The sequence below is a fragment of the Zonotrichia albicollis genome, chromosome 14 (genome assembly GCF_047830755.1).
Source record: "Zonotrichia albicollis isolate bZonAlb1 chromosome 14, bZonAlb1.hap1, whole genome shotgun sequence".
NCBI lineage: Eukaryota > Metazoa > Chordata > Aves > Passeriformes > Passerellidae > Zonotrichia > Zonotrichia albicollis.
Window position 1 is genome coordinate 6,134,792 of NC_133832.1, and position 15,342 is coordinate 6,150,133.

General features: G+C 40.8%; 1 protein-coding gene across 4 annotated transcripts in view; it reads left to right on the forward strand.

Moving 5' to 3' along the window:
* The window catches only part of HTR2C (5-hydroxytryptamine receptor 2C), a 217,877-nt gene that overhangs the window by 122,295 nt on the left and 80,240 nt on the right, over positions 1-15,342 (forward strand). Inside the window, exon 1 of one of the 4 annotated variants that reach the window (XM_074551569.1) lies at positions 10,397-10,574. The exons of the other annotated variants lie outside the window; for them this stretch is intronic. The gene's annotated coding sequence lies outside the window, so the exon portion shown is untranslated. Of the gene's footprint in view, positions 1-10,396; positions 10,575-15,342 lie in introns of those variants that run through there. 4 annotated transcript variants of the gene reach the window in all.

The following is a 15,342-nucleotide window of genomic DNA, read 5'->3' on the forward strand; positions in this document are numbered from 1 at the left end:
GATTATTAAGTAGCATATTAATATGAGAATCTGTCCAATAAGAGTCATTTTACTGCCTCAGGGTTGTGCACCTGGTGAACTGAGCTGCTGACCTGGCCAAGGCTGTGTAGGACACAAAGTGTTCCTTGGATTGCATGGCTGGAAGATGATAGAGTGAGGGCTCCCCCTGCCATGGGGACCAAACCAAGACTAGTAATAGCTTATAGACTTATAGCCCAGAGAGAAAAACTTCTATTTCCCCCTTTCTAGTCCTGGCACTGGCCTACTTAATTTTCCTTCCAGGCAAAAGATAATTCTTAAATCAAGATTTTTTCACCTGAAGAGTGAAGCTGGCACTCAAGGACTGGTAGATGTGAAGGAGAAGAACAGGTTTTAGATGACACATTTGGACACCAAAAAGGCCATTCACAAGCTCAAGTAAGAGGAAAACCTGGGCCTTCTTTTGTCCTCTTTTTCTGATCATCAAAACAAAATTTATTTTTAATACTTTCCTTAGAGTAGACATGTATTTTTATAAACAAACATTTAAAAACAAGAATTTGGGATATTTTCCTAACAGAAAAACATCTTTAATATTACCCTCATAAGGCTGCATCATTAGTTTGTAAAGATTTTAAAGGGCTTGGAGAATATTCCCTTTTTAACTTGCACTGCATTTTGTCCAAAGAGTTATAAGTTTCTGGAGCTGTGTGTCCTAGCAAGTGTTATTAAATAAAATTTCTGTGGGCTTTTTGCTTTATGGAAGCATTGCAGATCTGACCTTATAATATTTCTTGCAATACCCTACAACATAAATTCTTGTAGACCTGATAATCAAGAGTCACCTGGTAATGTGGCACCAATTGATGGGGGTTAGTGAACCTCTAACAGTTGGACTGGTGGAAGATTTTCAGTTAGGTGGATCACTGTGGCAATTTCAATACTTGCAGACCCTGTGTTTGTTATGTTGTATGGCACCATGGTTCAGCTGAAGCTGCATCTCCTTTGCAGTTTGTCCCTGTGCTCTGGTTTGTCTCCCTTTCTCTGAGGCTGCCATAGTGCAATATTCAATTTTTATATTGAATATTCAATTTTTTTCTATGCTGTTGTTTCCTTCCTTGTGACTCTGAAGTAAATTTCCATTTCTTGCAGAGGATTTTGAGAATGCAGATATGTTCATGTGGGCTGGTTCAGATCCCTTTGCAGGAGAACCCTTGGAAGGATTATTCAGAAGTTTTACAAGACTGAAGCTCGTAGGTCTGTTTTGGATCTGTTTTGTATCCCAAAGGTCTTGTGAATGAGGAGGAAGAGCGTGTACAGCAGGAAATGGAAGCTGATCTTCTCCCTGGGCAGTGCTGATGAGGCATTGAAACACCCTTGCCCTTCTCTCATGTGAATCCACAGCTGATGCCCTCCTTCCTGAGCCTCAGATGCATTGAACATTGGATAGGGGTGGGTGGTCAGCTGAAAAATCACTGGGTTTGGGTCCAGGATAATGTGCTTGTTTGATGCTCTTAAAGCAGCATTACTGACAAGAACAGCTTCAGACCTCAGTGCAGGAGCTGTAGGAGCCTGTGCTCTCCAGGGCAGGGCAGGATGAGCAGGATGCTCTGGGAGCACAGCACTGCTCACATGAAATGCTCTTGATCTCACCACACCAGTACACTGGAACCCAGCCCTGAAACAGGTGGAGCAAAACATTTTGATATTACACCAATAGAAATTAAACATGCCTTATGTTACACCAGTAGAAATTAAAAACCTGCCTGTTTGTGTAGACGTTAGAGTACTATCAACCAGTGTGAATTCAGAATATGATAAATGCACTGAGGAGGAATAGCTAATGACTGATTTCTACATACCAGGCCTGAGAAAATGTAAATATTAATTCATTCATAACACAGATTTCCTACTGACAACGTACCTGTGTTAAAACACAGCCCTTAATTTTGAAGAGTATGAATAAATAGAGAACAGCAATGACTGCTGTCATCTCTCCAAGTACAGAAAGATCTCAGCACCAGTGAGATCTCTGATCTCTGGCTGCTTGCTTTGGTGCCACAGAAATCAACAGAATAACTTGCAGAGACTTCAGAGAGAGACTCTGATTGCAGAAGGACATTTTCCCTCCTCACCTGTAACTCAGAATCCCTTTGTTTTGGAGTTGTTGAGTGTAGGTGTGCAGTTGGCAGCGTGCTGGTGAGTTAAACTGTAGTAGTGGGACAAATAGCAGTAAGGAGGTAGGAATACAACAAAATCTGAGAGCAAGGGGCACATTCATGTGCCAGCCTACCAAATTCACAGCAGAGACAAAAGGTAATGCCCAGCACTAAAGAACAGGTTTTATTAGGGCATATGAACTGCCCTGGTTTAAATGTAGTGCCATGCAAAGTGACTTTGGAAATTATTAAATTTTTCACTGTGCACACAGGGGGTCCTGAAAACAGCACAAATACTGGAGTAGATATGCTTAAAACCACTGATATTTTCCCTTCTGTGAGAGCTCTTTTGGTTATTGTGGTTTAAAATAAACCACACTTCCCTGCATTTTGACTTCCTTGAGCATTCTGGGAGATAATAAACAGCTTCATTTGCAGGGTGGTATTTCGTGTGTGGGTGTATGGGACCTTCACATCCATTTTGCAGCTATTTGCTTTATCAGTTACTTCATCTGTGCCCGACCCATCTCCATCAGTGGAGCTTGACATGTTCTGCAGAGCCCTCCTGGCTCTGGTTTGCATAAAAGATCTATTTCTTCCTTCAACTATAAATATGTGGGTGCTATTGCTCAGCTTCTCTGCAGTGGCTGTTTGTGCTATAAACAGTTTTTGGGGCTCTTTGAGCCCAAACTGCTCAGTGATTCTGGCATGGCTGCAGTTTGAACCAACCCTCAGACCAAGGAGGATGGATGGGATTCCCTCAGAGGTCACGGGGCATTATCATGAGCCCTGTGGTAGCATCCAAGAGGATTTTGGGGCCAGAGCTGGTTTATGGCTCTGGGATAGCTGAGGTTTTCATGAGACAGGCAAACACTGAGCTCAAACATTTTGGGGTGCCTTTGTGGCATTGTAGGATGCATCTAGGAGGGTGTCTGATTCATCTTGCTGGGTGAGGCTGGGAAAAGAGAAAAATGACAAAGGAGTAAAGTAGAAAGGCTGAAAGAGAAAAATGAGAGTTTTCTCTCATGAGACCAGGCTCCAGAGCTGTGCAGCAGGAGATGGCCCTGCTTGTGAAGAAATACCAAATACTCCCAGCTGTGGCCCTGGCAGTGCCTGGCAGCTGGGAGAAATGTCATTATCAGAAGTTTTGTGTGTTTAAGGGAATGCTGAGCCCCTGCAGATGATGCTGGCTCCAGAATGGCCCCATGTGCAGCTGGTTGTTTGCAAATAAACCTGTCTGATTTAAATCTGTCAGTCATGGAGGAATACCTGGAAGCTGGTGAAATGCCACAGGCACTGTGACCCAGAGCCAGGACGCCATCCAAATCTGGATCCATCACCAACCAGGATCCATCTCAGATCCGTGCTCTGTTGGCCTTGTCTCTCCCTGGGGTGGGGACAATCAGTCCAGAACACACTGAGCTCCTGTGGGAAGGGATCACAGCCATTACCCTGTCACAGAGCCTGTCCCCAAAGGCAATATTCAATATATCTATTGACAGAATTCCCACTTCAGAGAAAGGCAATTGGTGACATTCCTGTGTCTTTTCTCAAGCAGTTTTACTCACCTGCTATTTCTCACCTATGGCAGTATGGTGTAATTTTAAACAAATAATTGTCTTACTGCTATCTGGGGCTTCTTACTAAGAAGTTTTTTTCCTCAGGGTACTGTAAGAGAGATTTCTTTGATATTGTTAACCTCAATGAAACTCTGCCAACTAGTAACTGAAAAGCTTTCTGGTACATCTAGGGAAAGATCTAATTTTAAAATAAAAATTGAAATACTTTACAGTAACTATTACTTTAAAAAATACAGTAAATACAGGTGAAAGCAATGAGTGGTAGCTGCATGCATACAGATGGGTCCTGTTTTCTTATTTGAAGAAGTTATTTATTTAGTCATGCACTCAAAACCAGCTCAATTATATAAACAAGCCCTAGCATAACTTTTTATTCCTCTGAGTGCTTTAAACTGGGGAACTGCCTGGGTAATTTTCTTGTGAGTACAAGTAATTACTCAGGTTTGCACTCGGTGACTTTCCTTTTATTAAGCTTTAGAAACAATACTGTATTTTGAATCTCATTATCCTTTTTATTCCTAGCTTTAAGTAGAACATTAGTGAGCCAGCTAAGGGGCATAGGGTGAACACAAAAATATTTTCTTTGTTTGGGGAGGAAAACTGTGATTGACATTTATCAGTGGTTAATAAATTCTTCGGCTGAAGTCAGTTTGTAGCAGCAGCAAAGATTGTTTCATAATGCTATTCCCTCAGTAAATGACATTTTAAAATTTCCTTGATTATTCATCTTTTCTGGCTTTGAAAATTTCTAATATATTTTGAAAGCTGGGTTATAATGAGCTTGCAGGCAGCTTATCACATAATTTCCAAGAGGCATCAACACTGGTCTGTGCTTCTGATAGTGTGTGTTTGCTTTATGCTTTGCTAAGCATTAAAATAAAAAATACACTCTGAGGTAATTGGGAGCCCTGCCCGTGCTCCTCTGCAAGGAAGATGATGTCAGGGGTGTTTTATCTATCAATATGCCCCTGCAAACAGGTGTGGGTGTCTCTGTGAAACCTTGTAGGGAGATGGCAGTGGGGAGGTGACTGTGCAGGACTCTCTGATGATGAATTCCCATTGGTGGCAAAGGAATTGTCTTCATCCTGCACAACATTTAATTATAAAAAGGGAGCACCACATTCTCTGATCCTCATGAGGGTGAGGCTCTAGAACTTGAAGAAGTGGATTTGGCCCGTGAAAATTTATCTTTTGGGGTGCAGGGACTTTCCTTGCTGGGGCCACAGGCTGGCAAATCCAGCAAGGAATCTGTGGTGGTGACCCTGATCCTGCCCAGCAGGAAACGTGGCCAGGGCTCCCTGGGCTCCAGGCGGTTTCCTGCCTGGCTCTGGGGGTTTGCAGGCTCCTTTGCTGGCAGGATCATTGTCCTTTCATTGTCCTTTCGTGGTCCTTTCGTGGTCTGCCCATGGCCATCCCCTGCTGTACCAATGAGCACTCCCAGGTGCATCTCCAGCAGTTCCCAGCTGGAGTGTATATTGTATTTGTGGGGTGTCCTGTGGCAGGGAGGAATGAAGAACCTGACTCCATGTCCTCAGAAGGCTAATTTATTATTTTATGATACTATATTATATTAAAGAATACTATACTATGCTATACTATACTAAACTATACTAAAGAATACAGAAAGGATATTTACAGAAGGTTTAAAAGATAATAATGAAAACTCGTGACTCCTTCCAGAGTCCTGACACAGCTTGGCAATGATTGCCAAAGGGTCAAAACAATTCACATGAAACCAATGAAACAACCACCTGTGGGTAAACAAACTCCAAACATATTCCAAAGCAGCAAAACTCAGGAGAAGCAAATCAGATAATTATTGTTTTCCTTTTTCTCTTCCCAGAAGAAAAATCCTGGGCAAAGGGATTTTTCCAGAAGCTCTGAATATGACAGAGTGTGCTCAATGAAATGCATTGCTTTGTTGGCTAAGATTTATCCTACAAGTAGGGCTTTCAAACAATCATGCATCAAACCCCTTCACATTTTGGGAAGTTTTACACTCAATAAAACAGGCAACTGAAACATCATCTTCCAGGAGTGTCACAGCAAGTACACTTAAAATTCAGGTTGTGTTGGGGGACAACACTGCAATGAATACAAAGAGGCAGGATTGAGAATAGATTTTTTCCAAGTCAGAAGGATTAATTCCAACTCTCACAGAAGATCTAGCTCTTTCCGTGTGGGATGCAAACCTTGTGGCTCTGAAATAATTAGCAGGCAGACTGCAAGCCTAGTGTGTGTTACACAAGATAAAAATGGACTTTCTTTAAAAATCATGATGTGTACAAAAAATATTATTTGAAAAGTTAAGACAGATACTTTAACAGCTTATACCCATTTATTTATGAGCTCATAGAGGAGATACAAAGATGACTACACAGTTCTGCAGTTTTAGAGTTGGCATCAGTTGTTAACTTGGCTTCCTTCTAACAAAAAATCTTTTACTATCAACAGAAGACAGCCAATAGATGGACTTTTTCATACACCTGCCTTTTCTGGGGATGAGAGGTGCACATACAGAGTTGTATCATGCTGAATACCAGACCAGGTGCTTTTTTCCCCCAAATTAAAGTCTCAAGCCTGAAGATGCTGGACCATGAGGGTGCTGTGGGTTTCCTTGAGCCTTAGGGTATAGACAAAGAAAAGTTTGATTTATTTGTTCTGGATCTTTGTAGAGATTTATTTACATAAATTGCATTTAATTAGCCACAGTAAATGGACTATTTTTCCCCCATCTCTGGCCCAGGGATTGCACCAGGGCTGTGGCACCTTCCAGCAGCTGTGCAGGAATGCACAGGATGCAATATTTTCTCCTCTATTTCCCAACGTGACAAATAACTTCGAAATAACAGCAAAGAGATCTTTCAGTTATAAAGAGATTATGAAAGGGGGAAATGGGTCTTTATAGAAAGATGCATCTCTATGTAATAAAATATTGAATATGATGAAGTGAATTCAGGCTCATAAAATGAATTCAGCCTCATTTTTAGTGCTCTAAAATGATAATGTAGAGGAAAACCTATTCCAGACATTTCTTCAGGCATTGCAGTTACTTCATTAGCCTTTATTTCTTCTCACTTCTGCTCTCTTGACAGCTTTTCAAGTCTCAGGTTCTTCCTTTCTGAAATGCTTTGATGTGCTCATCTGTTTGACAAACTGTTTAAGGTCTTGATCTTAATTTAACATTTGTAGATACCCACAGAGGGTTTTGTTAATGAAGTCTTTAAAATACCAAGTGAAGTTCTAGTTTTCTTCAGGAACAAAGTTTTATCCTTGACATTATTTTTCCTTTGGAATGATATTCCTATTTAACTTCTAGGAAATTTTTAGTCTTACAAAGCAGCAGTTGGCTTGTAAGGGTAGGGATGTAATTAAATGAGGATTTTCTACTTCTTTGGGGTGACTTTTTTTTAAAAAGAATAGGAATACATCATAATTGAAAATGTCTTTTGAATGACAGAAGCCTTTGATACCACAAAGGCATGAGAGTAAGTGGTTGCCCAGCCTCACATTAGGAGAGCTCTTACACTTTGATGGATAATACTCTGTTTTCTGGATTGAAGCCATGGTTTTTGCTAGTTGGTTTGGTGTAAGGTAATTAAATTGAACTAAGGGTTACTCATAAACCATGTTCATGAATTTCAGCAGTACTGACAGTGACAGCAATCTGAGCTCCTGAGTCTGTGATGTGGACTGACAGGAATAACTCATTACCCTGCTGTAGCTGGATCTGGCATTTCACATCTCCAGTACCAGATGCAGTGGCTATAGAATCCTCCTTGAAAAGCTGTGTATAAGAGGAGAAGGTTGACGTGAAGAGAAAGAAAATGTTTCCAAGTGGTGTGTGAGGCTAGGAACTCATGTGTGTTTTATTGTTGAAAATCTGGTATATTTTGGGGCCCCTCTGTGGTGCTTTGGGACCTGCTGCAGCCCAGAGGGATCCAGAGGAGCACAGCCACTCTGTCTGCTGGAATTCACTTTCTCTGGAACTGTTTTCTACTTGAATCACACAAGTTTCTTTGCTATAGTAATGTTTGCATAAAAAAAATTTACAAACTTGGGTAACAGTTTCCTGGCAGTGTGAGCAGCACAAATGTATTGTTGGTACTCAGGCATTGGCAGTGACCTTGGTCATAGCAAAGCGGTCAAATTGGGATCTCTTTTTGAAAAGACAGAAAAATTTTCTTGTTTTCAAGGGGAAATTTGGGGAAAACTTCTGAAATGTAGATTTTGCTGTTGCTTTTAATCTGCCAACAACTAGCAGAGTTTTGGCTGGTTGTTTTTTTTTGGTTTGTTTTTTTTTTTTAATTAATTCTTTTTCCTTAGTGTTTTCCCTCATAAATGAAATCATGTAAATAAATTACATAAATTATCTAAAGTAATGTAAAATAATTCCATTAGCTAATTCTGTTTGGCTAATTTTTAAAAGAAAAATATTTTGCCTGAGGTTAAAGCTAAGGCTCCACATGCACAGCCCTGCTGCCTTTAAAAGCTAATGCAGGCTCACTCTTTAGATAAGGACCAAGTGATCCTCAGAAGTGAGAAAGCTGCATCAAGAGATTTGACAAGGCTCATTAAAGTTCAATTATAAAATTCGTTTTAACACTAGGCATCCTGCCCCTTTTATTTCCCAAGCACAAACAATAAAATTTTCATCACATACAAGTACATACTTAAAATGTGCTATGGAAATAAATAATCTTCATGTTTAATTCATCTTATATAATAATTGATGTCCATTAGGGATTTGGATCAGCATTAGGTATAGAGCTGCACAGCATGGCATTCGATGTGTGATTCCCAACTGTCCCTACTGGGAAGTTTGTCAAGTAAATTGAAATAAAAATTATTTTCAGAAGAGTTATGATAGATCTTTTGTAAAGAGTTCATCTGTTTTCTGAGCAATGCTGTCTTGGCACACACTCAAAAAAACTTGACTCAGCACCTTTACATTGAGTGATTTCATGATTCTTTTGACTACTTCTGTAAGTTTTATTTATTTAGCATCACACTATTTTCAGTTATTGGGGAATAATCCCCTCCTCCTGCCCCCAATATTACAAAAATTTAAATTTTCACTTGGCTGTTTGATGACAGGGTGTGAGTTTTGTGGGACTCGTGACGTGGACATTTACAACATCAGTAAATCCAGGTGTGGAGTTGGAGCTTTAGGCAGCTCCCGTGTGCTGTGGCTCTTCAGGCTGCTCTTAATTCCTTTTTTGCAGCGATAAAGCTGCCAAGAATGCAGAGCTTGTTATGCCATGATGGATGTCCTGTGGAGTCAGTCCTTGTCCCCTGTGCCTGCCCTTTCCCTGCCTTTGTTTCCTCTGCAGTACTGCTTATCTGGGAGACATTGTGCAGCCTTCTGAAATGATGCAAACCTTTAAATAAATGTGATATTTTTGGCTGAATGCAGGCGTAGGGACTGCTGTGATCACTTTCTAAAGTGCTGGGTTGTGGCTGTTCAAACCCTGCCTTTGAGTGGACACTGTCTGCATGTGAAATTATTCATTAGAAGGTGATTGGGAAATGTAAATGAGCCCTGTGATATTTTTTTTTAAATTACATTTATCCCTTACTTGCATTAATGCAGTTAATGCATTAATGCAGTTAATGCAGTTAATGCAAAAGTGTTTGGGTGATCTTAAAAAATAGAAAACACATCATATAAAAGTTAATGATTCCTGTCAGGGAAAGAGGTGCCCTTTGTGCTGTCCCTGCAGATCTTGGCTATAATCAGTTTAGAAGGGTTTCTAGTTCCCATATTGGTGACCAAAACTTTGCTGGCAGTTGCAGCTGCTTGATTCTTATTCCTGTGGCACAGGTCATTAGGGACTGCAGCATTTTGGCTGCTCCACCAGACATGTATTTCCATGAGTTTTAAATACTATTCAGTGGTACTGACCTTGCAGGAACAGTATGTGCCAGAGGAAACTCAGATATTAAGACTTCATAATTTTCCCTGTAAATCACTTTGTAACCCTGCATTAAAAGGAAAAAACTCTCTTAAAATATTTATTTCCCAACTGCAGTTATAAAAATAATGTTCTAATCTAAAAAAATTTAAAATACTAATAAATGGGAAAATCCACAGAGAACCCGTTAATGTCTAAAATCAAGCCAGCCCAGTGACTCAGATATTATTAATTGGTGTTGCTCAGTGTTCTCCTTCCCTGAGCCTTTTTTGAAAGATAAATAACTAATTTAAATAAGCTGCACTTTTCCCATCCTGGGTAGGGTGGTCTCAAAGCTGACAGTGCAAAGTGTAATCATTAAATAGGCATTTTGTGAAGGCAGTGGCTGTAACAGAGGCCCTGGTGTGTGTTTCTTCCCCTTCTTGTGAGCACTAAGCAGATTATTTTGGTGAGTGCCCCCTGAAGGGGCAGACCATTGCTTCCTTTTGGTAGGAATGGTCCATTAAATTTTAGGTGACAAAATTCACTTGCTATGACCCCTTGGGTAAGCACACTTGGTCATTCCTGAACAGTTGTCCTAACTTGGACCCAAATGTTTCCTGCTGATAGAAATGCTGCTTCCTCCATTTGCCACACATTCAGAGCCAGCAGCTCATGGGATGTCTGCAGCTTGGGCAGGGTGTGTCATCCCACGGGGACAGAGAGGTGACACACAACTCATCCTTTCTGCAGGACCAGCTCTCTTTTTGCTGCTGTCACCCAGGATGAAAGGCTGCAGATACCCCAGGCTGCAGCTGAGCTTTCAGTGAGATGAGAACTGCACAGATGCACCAGAGCAGCCCAGGCAGCCACTTCTGGGAAGATCATGAAAAAGTAAAGTCTGCCTAATGGATCCCAGTTCCTCCTCCTTCCCTTTTGGCAGCCCTTCATGGTGACACAGAGTGAGTACAAAGCCTGGCACCAAGACAAAATGCGGTGATTTGTGCTCTAAGTGTTCCTAAAGGCAAAAGGGATCTTTGAGGGCTTCCCTGAATTGATTCCTGTTTGAAGTAAAGCCAGAGCTTGAGCCAGGCTTTGCAGAGCTGCAGCTGCCTGCCCCATGGCTGTGGTACTGGGAATGAAGTCCCAGCCCAGATTTGGGGCAGGGGCTGGGCTGGACACAGGGGGAGCCCAGTGGGAGTTTGGGGAGCTCAGCCCTGTGCCAGGGGGTGTTTGGGGAGCTCAGCCCTGTGCTGTGCTGTGCTGTGCTGAGGTAAAAGACAGCCTGGTGTGGGGATGGATCCTGCTGAGCATCTGGGCTCTCCTGGGACCGGCAGGGCTTCTGTCTGTGGTGTAAAAGTGACATGATGAATTCTCCATCGCAAACAGCACACAGAGACATTTCCCACTCAGTGGGGCCAGTGGGATCCAGTGAGAAGCAGAGACTGAAGGGGTGGGTGTTTGGAGCTTGTGATGAGCTGAGATGATGCTGACATCCTGCTCAGCCCAGGCACTGTCTCCTATTTTGGATAAGACCTCTTTGCTCCTGTGAACTGCTTATGTGGGGGTGCTGGGCTACATTTCCTGTCCCATCTGCTTTGCTTCTGATGAGAATTAAGTTTTGAAGCTGACCTTCCTTGTTGATGGCATCCTTCAAATCAGTTCCATCTCTGGGAATGTGAAGTCTTGGGGGAGAGGGGGGGGCTTGTTGGTGGTTTTGTTTAGGTTGGTTTTGTCTTTTTAACTTAAACCTTATATAAAAATGTTTGAAATATACCCCTTCAGAATTAAAGTGGCATTGCATAATTTCTATATTAAGATTTAAATCCATTACAGTATTTCAAGTTCAGATAAACCAAATATTTAAGCCTAAGATGTTTCCTATTACCATGTAAAGAAAGCTACAACCCAGGGAATTCTCTGGCTAAACACACAAATAATGTACTTAATTGCAAACCACTGTAGTTCATGAAAACAGCAGCTATCATCAATCCTTTCTTAGGTAAAGATGAGGTGAGGCCTTTTCTAATCTTTTGATCATAATAGGATTAGCCACAATTGCCTCAAGTCACTAATTATGTAGATAATTTTCTTCATGTGCTCTTTTTAAAATGTAAACTCAGTGGTTTCTTTTGTAGCCACTGCCCCTATTAAAATACTTTTTTCTGCATTGTGAATTGAATTCCAACTTTGATTCAAAAGCAGCTTGACATAAGTTGGAGCTAAAAATTTAATTATCTAAACAACAAGAAATGTAAAAAATAAGAAAAAGTATAGTTGCTGACATGGTGTGCTATTAGCATAAAATATTTGAAGTTACTAGTTGTGTAATGCCACAACCAGTGACAACTTTTACCAGGCAATCAGAATTAGTTTTTTTCTTTGGGGAAACATTAACAAGTAACAGGAAATATACAATAGGATTAACAACAGTTACTGAAATGGAAATATTTTGGCTGCAGTCAGTGGCTCCTAAGTCAAACTGCTACTCAGATCGTCCCTCCTGTGTGCACTGTGTTCCCTCCAATGTTTTCTGTGTTTGAGTACATGAGTTGGGCTCCCCATGCATTGTTTGGGGGTGCAGCAGGGACCTGGCACTGCTGTCAGCTTTCCTGGCCCCAGAGCAGCAGGAGCCCAGGGCTGTGGGTGGATCTGAGCTGTGCCTGCTCCAGCAGGGAATGAGACACTCCCAGGGTGCTTGGGCTCCGTTTTCAAGGCAGGTTTTGCTCTGTTTCAAACAAGGATCTGACCTTAGGACACTTGGGTCCCTTCTCTGCTTGCTCAGGGTATGTGACAGTGTTCACACGGGTCTGAGGATGAGGGAAGAGATGAGGATCTGACTCCATGTTTTAGAAGGCTTGATTTATTATTTTATGATATATATTATATTAAAACTATACTAAAAGAACAGAAGAAAGGATTTCATCAGAAGGCTGGCTAAGAGTAGAAAAAGAAAGAATGATAACAAAAAGCTTCTGTCTCGGACAGAGAGTCCAAGCCAGCTGATTGTGATTGGCCGTTAATTAGGAACAATCATATGAGACCAACCCCAGATGCACCTGTTGCATTCCACAGCAGCAGATAATCATTGTTTACATTTTGTTCCTGAGGCTTCTCAGATTCTCAGGAGGAAAAATCCTAAGGAAAGGATTTTTCATGAAAAGATGTCTGTGACAAGGATACAAGAGTGCCAGGACAGAAATAAAAGCCCCTCCTGGTTTGTCAGACGTGGGCAGAGCAGCTGAAGGTCAGTGATGAAGAAGGGACATTCCAGGAGAGGCTTCTCCTGTTATTTAAAATCCTCTCCCTCTCTTATGCAAAGCATACAGTGACAGCCACAGGAAGTGTCATTAACCTTCCTCTCATTTGGGGAGGAACTGTTTGACTGCACTAAATTTATTATGAGTGATATACTGGGTATAAAACAGGAATGCTAATTGGGAATTAAGCCAGAAGAGAGGTGTCTGAGGGACAGAGTGAAGGGTGGTGCTGGCATTTGTCTCATTCTCTGTGTAAAGGACTACAGGAAAAGGGAGAATGGCAGAGGGCAGAGCTGCAGCCATGAGGAATTGCTGTGGGTTTAATGTGTTTGCTGTACCCACCTTTTCTGGCTGAGAGCTTGCTTCTGTGCACCCAGTGCCAAACATCCATGGAATGAAAATTCTGCTGTGGTGGAAAATATTATTGCTGGCTTTTCCTGGCTCTGCTTAATTTTCTTTCCTAAGAGTGTTCTAAAATACTTAAACATCCTATATTGTCTGTGCTGGCTCTTTAGCAGGGAAGGAGCAGTGTGCTCATGCCTTGGGGCTTTGGATGTCACCAGCTGAATTGGTAGAGCAGATTAAAGTCAGATGGATGGCAGTTTTGAAAATCCTCTCTTGGACAGTGCTGAGTTCTTTGGTGTCCACTGGAGAAAATGCAGTTTTGTGTCAAAACTGCTCTTTCTCACCAAAAGATCAGAAAGAGAGTTAATCCTCTGCCCTCTTGTGATTGTGTGTGTGTGGTGCTTTGCTGTGGGGTGCTGAGTTGGGGTTTTGTGCTGGGCTCTTTATTTCTAGATCAGAAAGTGGCTGTTGGTTGTGAATTAGAGATTTTTTTAAATCAGGCCTCCAGAGGTGCAGAGCTATCTTCTTATTATTTTTTACATGCCACAAAGCTGCTCAAAGGAAAACTGAAAGCCATACTCTGCAAAATAATTTTCTTTTGCTTTAGTTAGTAATATTCAGAATTACAAAAACTGGATTTAAATATTTATTTTCTTACTTCATTTATGTTTTGGGGTTTTTTTTGTTTGGTTTTTATGGTGGGTTTTTTGATTTGGTTGGTTGGTTGTTTTTTGGTTTTTAGGGTTCTATTTGTTGGTTCTCAGTTCTGGGGTAAAGGGCAGACACAGCCTGTCCTGCCATATCAGACTCTTTCCCTTAAACCAAAGAAAAATTCACCCAATACAGTGTCCATGTTGTGTTAAAAATGCAACTACAGTCCATGCAGGCATACTTCCAGAGTCTAGAACAAATAGAAGAAATATTTTTACTTGTTTCTGGGCTACAAGAGAAAAACTTTGCAGCTGACTAACCCTCGTGCAAGGAATAAGTTATTGTCTTAAACAGGATTGTAACATTCTTGTTTGAGAAGAATGGTGTGAAGCCAGCACAGGTGACTTTTCTTCCTAAAGCCATAAAAATCTCCATGAGACTCCTTTGTCATACCCAGAGGGCTCAGGGAGGGAATCCTGAAGGAACTGAACTCAAAATTGAAATAAAAATGGGGGTAAAAATTGAGTAAAACACTCTTCTGTGCCTCAGTTAAAGAAGTTCAAAATTTAGTTAAGTATTCAAGTTTTTTGTAATTTTTTTTGAAAGATAAGTCTGAGTAATTGTGTAGCAGCATTGACTACAGGGCTAAACTCAGCTTGCAATATACTGAAAAATATATTTATAATGGTAGAGAGTCTTAAATGCTCTAGCATTATTCTCCTATTGCATTGGCTTTAAACTTACACTTTTCAAGTGAACAGCAACTTAATTCTTAATTAAAATCACTAAGCAAGTGCAGATTATATTTAATTTAAATATTTATTGACTTTGTTTAAGTGTTCAAAATAGATTAGAGTTTGAACAGCAAAACTGTTAATATCTGAATGATAATTTTACTTCTGAGCCAAATAAAGAAGCTGGTCAGGAATAGAGCTAAGAAGTTGCTGTGATTAAGGAAATACTTTAATAACGTATTTACAGAGGGCCTTTAAAAATGAGGCCCTCTTTTATTTACTGGCTCTCCAGTAAAGAAAAATTTTGTTGCATCTGATAGTATTTTAAATTCTGATCGTGTTTTAAAGTCTTGTATTTTCTCTTAGCTTTCTAGGAATTGCAGTTCTTCCTGTTGCACCAAGTACAACTGCAAAAAATATTCAGTGAACCAATAAAAAGATAAAAACACACCAACCTGCTAATCTCCTTGCATTTTATGATGCTAAACATGTTAAATTGAAGCCCATGGTCATCCCAGTTGATTTCACTAGTCAACACATATAAAGTTAAGCATGTATGTAAATGTTTTCAGAGTAGAAATAAAAACTTTGCACAAAGAACATCTTCACAGTGTTAAGGGTATCCCTATCTGTAAATAGGTTATTTGCATTCGGATGTTCCCCCAGCAGTATTTGCTAACCCAGAACATCCTTTGGCACAGCATTTTCTGCACTTTGGCTCAGCCCCACTGCCAGACCAC